The sequence below is a fragment of the Equus asinus genome, chromosome 20 (genome assembly GCF_041296235.1).
Source record: "Equus asinus isolate D_3611 breed Donkey chromosome 20, EquAss-T2T_v2, whole genome shotgun sequence".
Lineage (NCBI taxonomy): Eukaryota > Metazoa > Chordata > Mammalia > Perissodactyla > Equidae > Equus > Equus asinus.
This window is the reverse complement of record NC_091809.1, coordinates 85301523-85316225: the sequence shown is the minus strand read 5'-3', so window position 1 is coordinate 85316225 and position 14703 is coordinate 85301523. Positions and strand designations below refer to the sequence as shown.

The 14703-nt window shown below is 44.6% G+C and overlaps 1 long non-coding RNA gene across 1 annotated transcript; it reads left to right on the top strand.

Annotated features, from left to right (window-relative positions):
• Positions 1-2421: 2421 nt before the first annotated feature.
• On the top strand, positions 2422-7793 carry LOC106831662 (uncharacterized). The gene is made up of 4 exons (XR_001398210.3): positions 2422-2687; positions 3876-3956; positions 4319-5072; positions 7355-7793. It is a non-coding gene; the product is annotated as an uncharacterized lncRNA (long non-coding RNA).
• Positions 7794-14703: the final 6910 nt, after the last annotated feature.

The following is a 14703-nucleotide window of genomic DNA, read 5'->3' as shown; positions in this document are numbered from 1 at the left end:
GGATGCTTATCCTTAAGGAAAGGCTAATGTGGGGGAAGTTGCATCTTTATCTCAAGGCCATTTGTTCTTGTTTTGGGGACATAACAAATGCTTAAAGCAGATATAAAATGCACGCTCAACAGCCACATCAGGCCCTTTTGGAAAAACAAGGTCAGGCCGAATTAGGTTCATACCGAATGGCTTCCTCATATACTCCAATATATCCTATTGCATTTGTTAGTCAGGTTTATATATAAGTTTATTTGGAAGTGAAATCCCTGGAAAAGAAGTGAGTGACAGAGAGAGTTCAAGAGGGGAAATGTGAAAACCTGGACAAGATGATGTCTGGGCTGCTAAGGAAGTCTGGCAAAATGCCTGGGTCACGCAGGCCCTTATACAAAAGATAACCAAGACTGTGGATGGCATCACCAAGAGCATCCACATCCTAGCTTCAAGAAACAAGCAGTGCTGCGTAATCAAAAGATTTTCACCCACTATCTATTGGAATCCACTGGACAGAATACCCTCAGGATTCAATTCCTGGCTTTTACTTTAATATGACCTTTTATATTGATATCTCTCTTTTTCATTTTAGGCACCCCACTCTCAGCTGCCTGATCTGTAGGATGTTGAAACAACTGACTTTTGTCAGAACTCCCGACGGATGGTTCAACGGGTCCTCTAGGAGCAACATCACCAAGAAAACTCTGAGGACTAATTCACTCACCATCCCCCACTTCAAATGTCTTTTTTCCCTGAGTTGTTAAGGATAGCCTCTCTCAGCCTGTCTTGAACAAGAGAATAGACTGACAAGGCTGATCACACTTTGTGCTTGACTTAACTTTAGGCCAGGTCCTGAATTCAATATGAACTTCCCGCACTGTAACATGTCTGCTTCATCTCAGGCCCACATCCTGTCTCACATGCCTGGCCACCTGTAGCATTGGCACCCTCTCCCTGCCCCCCGCACTAGCATTGTTTTTAGCACCCTTCTTCCTCTTTCCATAGTCACCAATCCCCTTTTCCATATACAAAAGTTTTGCTTGCCCACCCCTTCTCTGGGACAGTCTGGCTTAGACTTTGGGCATCTCCTTATTGCAATTGTCCCCTTTAATAAAATCTTTCCTTACTAATGCCTGGACTTGCACTTTTTTCCTCCTTTACATAGCCAGTAGACTTTTGTTCCTTTAATTCAATACCAATCATTAGGGCCACCAAATGGTATGTTTTTGTCTAAAATACCCCTTTGGGATTATAGAATAGTTTTGTAACATTTTGGTGCCACTGTAGGGGAGGAAGACATGTCCTCTACCCACTGAGGGTTCTTCTGGCCGGAGAACGAATTAAATTCACATGAGACAGAGTAACAGGAGAAAATTAAACAAAACTTTATAACATGTATACATGGGAGAGGCTCGGGAAAGCTGAGCAACTCACCAAAATGGCTAAAGCCACCACCTTAAATATCATCTTCAGCTAAAGACAAAGGAAGGTGTTGGGGGTGGGGGGAGTCAGTTACAGGAGGTTACCAGACAAGTACAGTAAATAGGAATAAGATTATTATGCAGATTTAAGTCCTTGCCTTCTGCATTGATAAGAGTTTCTAGAGATAAGGTCATCCCTCCTTCCTGGTACAGAGAGGGAGACACCTTTACAGATGGAGATTTCCTTTACAATGTAAATGTTTCCCAACAAAGGGCAAGCAAACTCCACCCCTCAGAGTTGCCTTCCTGTCTGCAGTTTATTGAAAGTAACCAGACCCGAACAATCCTCATGCCAAAGAGACATATCTTGGGGTGGCCAATTCCAGTCCCTGACACCACTCATGAAGAATAGGTCAGCACCGGGCATTGAAATTTGTAGCACCAAGATTATTAAGTAGATCTAGAGTAAAAGAAAAGTTGGCTTTCTTACTTGTAAGATCTGTGAAAATGATATTGCTACAAATACACACCAGTACAAGGGACTACGCTCTACTTCTCTTCCCAGCTCTATTTCTGTGAAAGTTCAGTTACAAAAGCTAAGTATCACAAAAGGTCCCCAAATATTGTTTTGGTGGAGTTCCTTTTCTAGATATGACAAGAGGAGGTTCTAGATTTCTGGCAGCCTGGTCTGTTGTCGTGTATGCTATCTAAAAAGTTACCTAGTGGCCAAGTCCAGTTACCCAGGAAACCAACTAAGTCATTACTAGGATCTAGAAACAAGAGAAGCTGGATGGTTCCCAAAAGAATTTGTGTACAAAAGTCAAGTTTTATTATGCTTTAGACAGCTTACGAGCAAATTGTAGCCAGGTATTGGACTCATTCTAAGGAATGAGTAAGGATGAAAAATGATCCTTGGAAGCACTCGCCTCTCCACCCTTCCCCTTCACATAATCCCCCCAAATGGCTCCAATAGTCTGTAAAATCAAATATATGGAGAAAAGATCTAGCAGCAACCCCTGCCTTTTGCAGGATCTACCCGCCAGCCGCAAGATACACACACCAATCTCACGGGGGGCACACACAAAGGTCCTGTCTCTCTTCTCGGGACAGGAAGAGGAGGGGTGGGAGAGTCAACTACAAATTGACTAATTCATAAACTGTCCTACCTCTCTTTCAAATCTTACCTGAAACTGAAAGCATAGCTTCCTCCAAGATAAAAGGGCCGGAGCACTGCCTCCTCGAAAGGCACCGGGACCGAACCACTGAGGATCCACAGGAAGTCAGGTACCTGACAACCCCGAGCTCTGTCCTCTGAAGGGAAGGGGCTCTGAATGTAAGGAACCTGGGAAGGTCCCCCGAGGAGACACTGGTGTTAGGATGGGGCTGGGAGAAGGTCTGAAGATTGGGGTGATTGCAGCAGTAAGGGCAATGTGTCAAGGGGTGATGTGACACGAGATCAGTTCTGTGCAAGAAGTATTCCAGGTAGGGAAGTGAGGTCAGATCTGGCAAAACGGAAAACGTCTTGAAGGAAAGACATGCAGTTTATCCATCCCTCTTGAAATTTGAAAACTTAATCTTAGGTTATGCAATTTATCACCCAGGCCCTGGAGGCAGCACTGTTGGTGCCTGTGTCTCACAAAGTCCTTTGTGCAGAAGGGCTCTCCCTCTTTCTATGGTTAGTCAAGCCTAGAGCTTCAGGCCAGAACAGGAATATACTTAATTTCCCCACTTCCCTCCCAACTCCATGCACACACCAGCTTCTACTTCTCCTTCCAACCAAGAAATCCCCAAAGCGGCCGTGCATGTTAGCTCTCCTGGATCGTGGTAGAAGTTGACAATGTCAAGAGATATTTAGAAGTATTGACTTCAGTTTGAGCCCAGGTTAAAGAAACTTTGAAAAGAATTTTTTATTTTTGTTGTTGAGGAAGATTGTCCCTGAGCTAACATCTGTTCCAGTCTCCCTCTAGTTTGTATGTGGGTCACTGCCACAGTATGGTTGAGGACTGGTGTGGGTCTGCATGGGATCTAAACCTGCAAACCCAGGCTGCCAAAGCAGAGTGTGCCAAACTTAACCACTATGCCACAGGGCCGGCCCCAGAGGAATTTTTTTTAAAGCATTCATGAAAAGACACAGTATTTCTCTAAGGGGAAGTACAATGGTAAGCCCTCTGAAAGGTCTGCTAAAATGTGATCTACTCTCACTGGCACTCTGTGTGACATGCAGCTCTGCCTGTTACCAAGATTCTTTTCTCTACCAGCTCCCTACTGGGGGCCAGAGGTCACATTCACCTCGTCCCTGTGTGCAGGACCCAGGCAGAGCTGGTTACAGGCAATGCTGGTTAGCTGTTCAGGAAGGAGCCTGGACTTCCAGATTCCAATTAGGGATTCATTCAGGCACAGTGGAGGCATCCGCATGCTCACGATGACATGAATGTTCACATCTCCCTTTCATTATCTTATATTTATTTGCAGTTATTTTTGAACTTGGAGATGACATCTCTTCTAGCCATAGCAGTTCAGTTTTTGATCCTAACTCCGTGGAGGATACAACAGGTAATATATACCATCCACTCCCAACTCAATCCTACTGACCTTGCTCTCCCCTTGCATCTTTGCAACAATGGAGCTCCCACAGCTGAGTCTGTGGTCAAAGCCATTTAGAGATCGTGAATCTGAAAAGATTTTTTAAAATAATATCAGGAAAGAAAACTGAGTCACAAAGCCTAGCTTTTTCTTCTTACACTACTTATAGTATAATAAGACTGTCTTCATACATGTGCCACACATGAGTCTTATGACAGGAACATGTCAGATTTCATGCTGAGTAAGAGGTCCATGCTGTGGGCTCTGGGCGGCATTCAGTTCATGCTGTTTCCTCAGTGAATGGATCAAGGGACACTACTCTTTCTTTGCAGGTGACCAGCTGGATATTGTCAACCCAGTCATCTCAGCTGGACATGGCTGACAATGCATTTGATGATCAGTATGAGGGCTGTACTAAAGAAATGGAGAAAAAGGCACCCCAGCTGTTAAAAGAAGAAATGCGAATGAATGGACTTTTAAGGAGTGAATGGGAAAAGGCAGAAGAATACTGGAAGCAAAACATGAAGAAGAGAATAAACTATCCAAAACAATTCAATGATTTCCACGGAACAGCTCTAGTGGCCTATACGGGGGACATTGCAGTAGAATTTAACAGAGCTGTAAGAGAATTCCGTCAAAATTCACTTAACTTTCACTTCAAAGCCTTCCATTATTATTTGACAAGAGCACTTCAGCTTCTCTCTACAACGGAGTGTTACACTGTTCATAGAGGTTCTAAGACCAAGTTTTATCACAGTAAGAGAGGAAGTGTACGTTTTGGGCAATTTACCTCATCATCTTTGGATAGAACTGTAGCTACGAGAGACTATCTTGGAGCAGGTGGGACACTGTTTACCATCAGAACCTGCTCGGGTGTTGATATTCAAGCATTCTCTACGAAACCACATGAAAAGGAGGTGCTAATTCCAGGGTATGAGGTGTATCAGAAAGTCACCGTACAAGGCACAAATGAAAAAAGGAATGAAATTTTACTTGAAAGTCCAAAAAAAATGAAGAGTACCTTCAACTGCTTCTATATTTCCACTGGCAATACAAGAGTGGGAGACAACAACTTCGCCACTTCAGGTGAGTCTGGGACCGTATTCCAGGTGGGAGTGGTGTGGCAATGATGAAATAGAAGGTGGGTTGCTCCGCTACCAGAAGCCACCAGGGCAGAGAACGATGGGGCCTTCAACCAACTGCTGAAGAGCATTAGGTTCCTCAAAAGACAGGGCTGAGATCCTGGAATACAGAGCAGCTCAAGCAGTTTCTAGTCCCGCCAAGCGCCCAAGCTCCCTGCTGTGCAGAAATGTCAGAAAGATCTCCTGAGCACCAGAGAACACGAGTCATGGAAAATACCAGAATATGTGGCAGTGGAAAGGGTCAGGGGAGTCAGGAGACCCGGTTCCAGGCAGAATGGTGTGGCCGCTGCAGTAATCCCAGCAAATATCCAGGTGCCTGAAGTCAGGAGGTGGCCGTGGAGGTCAGGGGAGGTTGGGAACTGGTGTTGGCGATGAGGTGTTCTAGGAGAAAGGGCGAAAGCTGGGCAGACTGAGGGGTGTGGTGAGAAAACAGGACAGTGGACCTTGAGATTTCCAGTGTGGCCGGTTTGTAAGTTCTGAGTTGGTTGGAGGACATTTCCATAGAAGTGGTTGGCTAGATTGAAGAGCAGGTGAATAGTATTGGAGCTGAGGAGATCAAAGAACTGCAAGGTTTTGCGGCGTGGCCCACATAGTAAACCACATGCACAGGGATGACGCCTGGCCTGACGAAGGTTAGAGGTGGTAAAAGCGGAGCACACAAACCTCAGTGAAGGCATATCAGTCAGTAATGGTTGGAAATAGTAATGGAGAGCATCAAGAAAAGCTATTACCTCTCCAGCCACATGATGGGTGAGAGGTTCCATCAGGAGCAACCTCCGCTTTACCCAACCATTCCCAAGGTGTCCTGGCTTTCAGGTTTCCACGCATTTACACCCATCGTTCCTTCCAGCCTGAAGTCTCTTTGACTTCATGTCGCATTCATCCAATCTAAGACACGATCAATTTAGTACAGGAATTGTCTTTCAAGACCTAGCTCAAATATCACTTCAATGCTAAGCCTTCCTTGATACTTTTAGGCAGTTAAACGTCATACCATGCTCTGTGTCACTGGTTTGGGGTCAGACCACCTCAGTGGTAATCCAGGCTCTATCGCTACTGGCTCTGTGACTAATTGTCTGAACAATCTATATCTCATTTGCCTCCTTCACAAAATAAGGATACAAATAATAAATACCTCAGTAGTATTTCTGTGAGACTAAAGAAGAGGAGTTCATAACTTATTGCCTGGCACATAGACATTGCTTAACAAATACTGTCTTTTTTCCCAGGGAGAACCTTACCCACGTCTCAGCCATACCCTCACCATCTCTGTGATAATCATTTGTTTACAGTCTGGTGAGCTCTTTAATCCCAGAGACATCATCTCCCTGTTCCATCTGCACTTAGGGTCTGTCGTTATTGCCTGGCTTGAATCAGGGCTCCCGTACATGTTGTTGAAGAAGGTTAAGCTTTGTTGAGATGCCAGAAGGGGATCTGAGTTGTGGGGGAACTGAACATCCAGTAGGTTTCAACCAAATTAGTCTTTATGCTTCCAAAGGGTGCTGGAAACCAGAGAAATGTTTGGTGTAGAAAGAGGACCACAGAGAGTGATGACAGGGGGACTCAGATTTGACAGGAAGGAACTTTGAATTTGGATCGAGTCTGATGAACACAGGGTAGCCAGGTGGACAGTCCAGGCGAGGAGAGCTGCAGCCCTCCATCTCCAGCCCAGTGGTTGACGTTCATCCAGACTCAGGCAGGCTGAGGACCCCAGGTGAGAAAAGACTCCCCCAAGAGTCAGAACTCCAGTTAACACCAGTTAGTGGAGAAAGGAGTATATATGTTGCTGCAAAAGATGAACTTCCATGAGGTCAGGACCTAGAAACATCTTCCTGGGTGGAGAAAGACAAGCACGGAGGGGCTCCCAGGATGGCCATGGAGCTACAGGCCCCACGTAGGGAAGGCCTGTCTTACTGAGGCACCTGTAGCTTGGAGCACAGGGGCCTGGGAGGTCTCTCTGGAAGGGACTGAAGGGCTCCTCAAGCCTGAGAGCTCAGTCAGCCAGGTGACTTAAATTCAGAGAGCGAAAGGCGATGTCCTCACAGCCCTCTCTCTCTGGTATTCCTGAGCAGTGCATGGTCCAACTCTGGCCAGGTACAGGGAGCCCCCAGAGCCCACTCTTTTGGGTTTTGTCCCTAAGGCGAAGCTTGAAATGTTTGGGAGGGCCATGTCTTGAGAAACTCCATGGAGAAACCTTTCCTTCTCTTGCTCCCCTCCTGTCCGCAGGAATGAGAGGAAGCCCTGAGTTCCTTCTGCTGCTTCCTGGCCTCCTGGCCTCGCTACTCCTCCCTGTGGAGCTGTAACCACCCCTGCCTGGTGCCAGCTTCTGCGTGGGGTTTGTGAAGAGGGGTGTCAGAGGGAGGCAAAAGGGAAGGGAGCTTAATGGCTTGCCAGCACTGGCAGTGTTGGGAAGGGTGCAACATAGATCATTTGGGTGACCTACATTAGCGCTCATGTCTTCCAAGACATCTAAGGGATCTACTGGGTCTGTCTGCAAAAGGATGCTCTGTCTTCAAATTTACTGCCTGAGATAAGTCCCTGTTCTTCTTGACACTTTGCTATGATTAAAAAGCCATATTTTTATGCACTGTCAGCAGTAACAGTCTTAAAAATGCAATTTAATTGTGATGTTATAATCTAAAAAAATAAACCGTTTGTAATCACACGTTGCTTTTCCATGGCTAGATATTTCTATGGGTTGTATCACTTGCTCCAAAAATTCTCCCAGGGCATTAGATTTGATGCTGGCATTTTCATAGTTGAGAAAGTTCCTGTATTATCCTTCTCAAGGATGTCCATGCAGTCCTGATCGATTGAGCCAGAAATACAAGAGATGTCTTAGATAAATCCCTCACGCTAGACCACCCCACCAGAAATCCAAGCAGCTACCAAGCCCTGTCAACCCACTGTAATAATAGCTCCCAGATCTCTTCCTTGTTTCTCACTCCCTCTCAATATCTCCGAGGAAATGGACAGGCACGTTCTGATGTGCAGTTAGCCAGAAAGTCTGGGCCCAGAGCCTGGCGCTCTACTCCCCAAGGGTCAGTTTGGCTAAGAGGCACAGAACTCACCCAGTCTTCACTACCCACTCTCCATCCTGAAGAGTACCCTGCCCTTGGCCTACCAGCTATTGAGACAAACGAGAATGAAATAAGTAAAACCATATAGCAAAATGGCATAATAATAGACAAAAAGATCATCAGAGAGAATAAAGAGTCCATAAAGAGACCCACGCAAACACAGGCACTCCGGCTACGGCAGGGGTGCCCTCACAAATCCGTGGGGAAAAGGGAAGAGTCAATGAATGGTCATGGGGCAACTTGTTCTCCACATGAAACAAAAATGGAATTGGATTCCTACATTGCACCAAACACCAAAGTAGTCCCAAAGAAACTAAAGACCTAAATGTGAAAATAAACCTCTAAAACTATTCCAAAAAATGCAGGAGAATATTTTTTTTAACCTCAGAGCAGGAAGATATTTCTTAGAAAAAAGAAACAAACAAACAGGAAAACACGTTTATCCTTGTTCATGCCTAATTCAGGCCACAGTGGGGCTCTGCTTACGGTCACTCAGGAAAGCAGGAGGCTGAGGCTCCGCCACAGAACGTGCTTTCAGTTACTGAGGCAGGAAAAGGGAGTGCGGTGAATGGGTGACGGCATCCCGGATCACATGGCTTCTGCTCCCATTGCACTGATCAGATGAAGCACGTGTAACTTCAAAAGGACCTTCGAGGTTCCTGGAAGAAGAAAGGAGGAAAATTTACGATAAGGCCTACGGATTGGGGAAGTACTTCTTAAGACCAAAAAGTACAAACTATAAAAAAAAAAATAATAAATTAGACCTAGTAAAGAAAATATGGTTCAAATTTACTGGGTGTAAACTGTGCATCAGGCATTCATTGTTCTAAGCTCTTTACATGTTTACTCGTTGAGCCCTCATAATAACCTATGAGGTAAGTTCTATTGTTTTCCAATTTTCCAATCCAGGAAATGAGAGGTTATGTAACGGACTAGGAAAGAAACAAGGGAAGACGACAAACCAGGGAAAGGTGGTGGGATTCTAAGGATTAGCTGGGGCTTATGCTATTTAAGCAGTGAAAACCCACACTCCAGATGGGATGGACTGAGGCCAGAGGTCTGCACACAATTGGCTACAAAAAAACCCTATTGTTCTTTGCTAAGGACGGAGTCTTCAGTTAGCATCTGGCACATGGGAGTCATTAAAAGTTCATGATTGTTTATCAACCTCAGGGAAAGACCCACTTGTGATGAAATAAAGCATTCCGTTTTGATATCTCTTGGGGAAGAGCTTCTGTAAGTCAAAGTTTTCCTTTTACACAGCAAGTAAATGAAGTCAGGATCAGTGAAACTTCCGAATGGCAAAAGACACAACAAACTTCAAGGGCAGAAGCAGACTGGGAAAGGTTCTCTGCAAGATGTATAACATGTAAAGAACATCTACAAATCAATAAAAAAAGACAAACAATAGAAAAATTGGAAAAACAAACGAACAGGCCATTCACCCATGGGAAAAACGAACATTTTTAAATGCTCATTTTATGTAAATTGCAATGGAGATGCAAGTTGAAACAAGGAGATATTACTTTGCCTATAAGATTGGCCACTAGACCTTGTCAAGCTGTTGCTATTTAAGAAACATCTTTTCCTAGCTTTGAATCTGCATGAGATCCCATACCTCTTGCACTTATATTTTCCTTTTCAGTGGACACTGTTTATTTAATATCCTGGAAAGAAAGGTCTTGATGCATCCTTTAAGGTTGCAACTCGTGAAGCATTTTATAAGCAATACTATGATATAAACCATTATCTCCATACTAGTGCAATACTTTGTATATTTTTTTCAATTCAAGAATCCACAAGTTCAAGAAGTATGTGATTGCCTCTTTTTTTTAAATTTCTGTCGCCAAACATCCATGACCCTTCCATTTTTCCTTTCCAGATAGCAGACCTCATTCTTGTGGGCTTCATCAAAGGTCTCTTTTCCCTTTGCTTTTTTTCCCTGTCCACAATCACAACACTTCTGCGAGTTTCTTTTCTTTCAAGTCATTGTATGTTCACTCACGAGACATATAGAACAGGTCAGCTGCTTGCTGGGGCTGCAGCCCCCTTCGGACATGGCTCTTAGGTGAGGGTGAGCACACTGGGCTTCAGAGCCTCTCCTATGGCTGAAAGACGGGTTTCTCCTCAGTCTGTTCAATAAACGATGACTGGACTTAAACACATCCAAAAATGGCAGAGCCTGATCGCCGAAGCCCAGGATCTGTGTTCAGGCTTCTCTCAGGCATCAGGGGTCTTGACCACTCTGGCTATCCCCTGACTCTTCAGCCCGTCCACTAGTTTCTATTACAATTGCCCAACATCAGGAGGATTCTGGCAAAGTTTACAGACATCTATCTTTCAGAGAGTATGTGCTGAAAGCTTAAAGGGCAAAGGAAATACAGAAGAAAATCAAGGTGGCAAAGGGGAAAAATAGCCAAGGTTTGGTGGGGGGTGTAGTTGGAGGCTGCTTTATGAAATGGGGTTGTGATATTCTTTTTTTTAAAAGATTTTATTTTTCCTTTTTCTCCCCAAAGTCCCCTGGTACATAGTTGTATATTTTTAGTTGTGGGTCCTTCTAGTTGTGGCATGTGGGATGCCGCCTCAGCATGGCTTGATGAGTCGTGCCATGTCCACGCCCAGGATCCCAACCAGTGAAACCCTGGGCCACTGAAACAGAGCGTGCGAACTTAACCACTCGGCTACGGGGTCGCCCCAGGGGTCGTGATGTTCTTAAGTGAAGATGCTTGTGGGAGTTTGGCCCGCTTCACGACAAAACTTGCTGGATGTTATGGATTCACTAGCGCTGGCCTACCAAGACAGGTGGGAGAATTCGGAGACGCCTTACGTACTTAGCACTGTCACTGCTTCCCAGGACCACGAGACACAGATAAGGTTTCTTATTTACCTAGGAACAAGGTGGCATTATATTCACAAGGGTCTTATTGTTAGGATGACCTAAGGTCTGGTTACAAATCCTGGTTCAAAAGGCTCCATCAGTGAGGGTCAAGGGGGAGCCCCAGACGGTTGGTTTTGATAGACCTCACCTTTCTCCCTCACACCAACATTCACAGCCTCAGCACCACTTCCTGCCCAGGGGTCAAAAGGACCAATCTCATTTTGCACTTGGCCCCTGTTTCTGAAGCCCAGGTCTTCCAGGTCATCCACATAAGACTCCACACATTCCCGTCTCTAACCCCGTAGCCTTCTCTTCTTTACCTTCTGAAACGCATCCACCGTGCCCACTGGAACTCGTGGTCATTTGTTAGTAAAATGCCCCATTTCCTCGTCCTCTTTCTAAATGTTCTCTTCACCTTCTTGCTCTAACTGAAACATGATCTCTCCTGAGGATACTGCAGCTTCATTCTCCCTACTGCTCAGACTCAGAAACTTGGAGTTACCCTTGACTTTTCTCTTTGTCTCCCAGCACACGTCTGGTCCATAGGCAAAACTTGCTGTCTCTACCTTCAAATTTTAGGCTGAATTCAACCCAGCCACTTCTCACCACTGCACCACTACCACCGTGGACTAAGCCACCACTGTTTCTCACTTGTAGATAATTAAATTGTTTTTCTCAACCTCCCTCATTGCTCTCCTCACTCTTGGAGGGGTCGGAGAGTTAAAAACTACATTTCCCAGACCCCATTGCAGCTAGGGTCTAGCAATCAGTTCCTGATAATAATCACACACAGAAAATATAGAAGGTGGAAAGTGAGGTGGAGGTCATCTTTTTGCTGCTGTGGCTGCTGACAAGCAAAGGTAGACAGACAGGACTGTTTTGGTGGTCAGATTCTGGGCTCCCTGTGCCTTCCAAGGTCTCTCCACCAGCTTCGTGGGTGTATGGCAATAATTGTAGGAGTAGAATCTGCTTTCTGATAACGGGGTTTCAGTTACATGGTGTGACCTTGAAGTCCAATGCCAGTGGGGACCCCTGACTTCTACTCCTCCAGCCCTTCCAACAATTTTGTAAGCCCCTAATCCCTATATTGACTCTCTTTCTGTGTAAAGTGCCTAGTTTCCTTCACAGAACCCCGACCGGTACAAGCTCCTCACTGAGCCCCCTGCTTCTGCTCTCCTCCACCAGAGTGACTGGGCACACTGAAGTCTAGACGCGTAGTTTCTCTGCTCAAATCCCCGAACAGCTAACAGCCAAAGTCCTTACAACGCCCTAAAAAGGCCATGTCCAATTTGGCACCCCGTAAACCTTTTGATCTCATCTTCTATTACTCTCCTAATTGCTCACTCTGCTCCCACCACACTGACTTCCTTGTAATTTCTGAAACATGGAGGCACACGTTTGCCTCAAGGCCTTGGTTTGTGTTCTTGCTGCCTGGAGCTTACTTCCCCTGGATAGCTGCCTGCCTTACCGAGCTCACTTCAGGTCTTCACTCCAATGCCCCCTTCTTGGCGAGCCATGCCAGCTTTATCCATACACACACACATTTTCTGCTTTATGCTTCTCCTTGGCACTTGTCACAATTTAAAATTCTATACATATATTTTTTTACCCAGTTTCATATCACAATCTGCCTACTCTACATTCCTGGTCCTTCTTGTCCCTCTCTAAGATTTCTTTTTGCCATAGCGGTTACTACCTGGAAGCATTCTGTATCATTTATTTGTTACTTATTATATTTATTTGTGTATTGCCTGTCTCTTCCTCATCTCTAGAATTTAAGCTCCAAGAGGGCAGGGATCTCTGTAGGTTCACTGCACTGATGTGGCCCAAGCACTTAGAACAATGCCTGGCATGTATGAGGAGCTTAGGAAATCTGTATTGTATAAATGAATTGTCTTCAATCTATGAACTGGAAAACTGAGACGTAGCAGAGGATGCTTCCTCAAGGTACCCAGCCAAAAAGAGGTACATTTGGAGTTATCCACGGCAGGGGGAAGGATTTCATTAATTTTTAATGTTTTATTACGGTGTACCATACATACAGAAAAGTACACAAAGCGTGAATGTACAGCTTGATGAATTTTCACAAAATGATCACGACAGAACATTGCCAGCAATTTAGAAGCCTCTGTGCAGCCCCCTAGTCATTACTTCCCCCAAGGGTAACCACTATTGTAGCTTTCAACACCATACATTCATTTTGCCTGTTTTAGATCTTTATATAGATGCATCACATGGGATGTATTCTTGCATGTCTGACTTCATCCACTCAAAATGACATGTATGAGACTCATTCACATTGTTGCAGATATCTGTATTTTATTATTTATTTTATTGCTCTACTAAATTCCTTTGTACAGGTAAATAATTTATTTCCCTGTTCTACTGTTGATGACATTTTATTCTTTCAAATTTGGCTATTACGAAAAATGCTACTATGAACATTGTTGCACATGTTGTATACATGTGTACACGTTGTTGAACACATCACTCATTTCTGTTGGGTGTGTACCTAGGAGCGGAATGACTGTGACATATAATATATCAGATGGTGGTCAACTTAAGCAGATGTGACCAAACAATATTCCAAAATGGTTCCTTTAGTCCACATCCCAACCAGAAGTGAACAAAGTTCCTATTGCTCCATTTTGTAATCAATACTTGCTGTTGCTGATCTTTTTAATCTGGCCATTCTGGTGGGCTTTGATTTGCATTTCCCTGCTGTTCATTGAAATCAATCATGTTTTCATGTGCTTATGGATCATTAGGATACTTTCTTTTGTGAAGTGCCATTCATGTCTCCTTCCTGATTTTCTATTGGGCTCCCTGTATTTCTCTTCCTGATACACAGGAGTTCTTTATCTATTCTTTAAAAAAATCCTTTGTTGGCCCTATGTGTTGCAAACGTAGAGGAGGGAGACAATTCCTCTGCCCTCTAGGTCCTTCTGGCTGGCCTAAGAATTAAAGTGACATGAGACAGAAGAACAGGGGAAAACCAAACAAAGCTTTATAACATAGATACATGGGAAGAGCCCAGGAGAGCTGAGGGACTCACCAGAATGACTGAGGTCACCACCTTAAATACCGTCTTCAGCTAAAGATCCAGGATGTTGGGGCTGGGGGGAGTCAGTTGTGAGAGATTACCAGAAAAAGCACAGTAAACAAGAGTAAGGTTGTTACACAGGTTTAAGTCCTTGCCTTCTGCGTTGATAAGAATTTCTAGAGATAAGGTCATCTCCTTCTTCCTGGTACAGAGAGGGAGACACCTTTACATTACCTTAATGTAAATGTCTCTTCCAAAGGGTAACTTCTACGTGATTTTCAGAGCTTCTCCCCTGTCTGCAGTTTCTTTTTTTTTTTAAGATTTTATTTTTCCTTTTTCTCCCCAAACCCCCCCAGTACATAGTTGTATATTTTGATTGTGGGTCCTTCTAGTTGTGGCATGGGGGGCACCACCTCAGCATGGCCTGATGAGTCGTGCCATGTCTGCGTCCAGGATTCGAACCGGTGAAACCCTGGGCCTCCGAAGCAGAGCACATGAACTTAACCACTAGTCCACAGGGCCGGCCCCTGCAATTTCTTAAAAGTAACCAGGCCAAAATAATCCTAATGCCAAG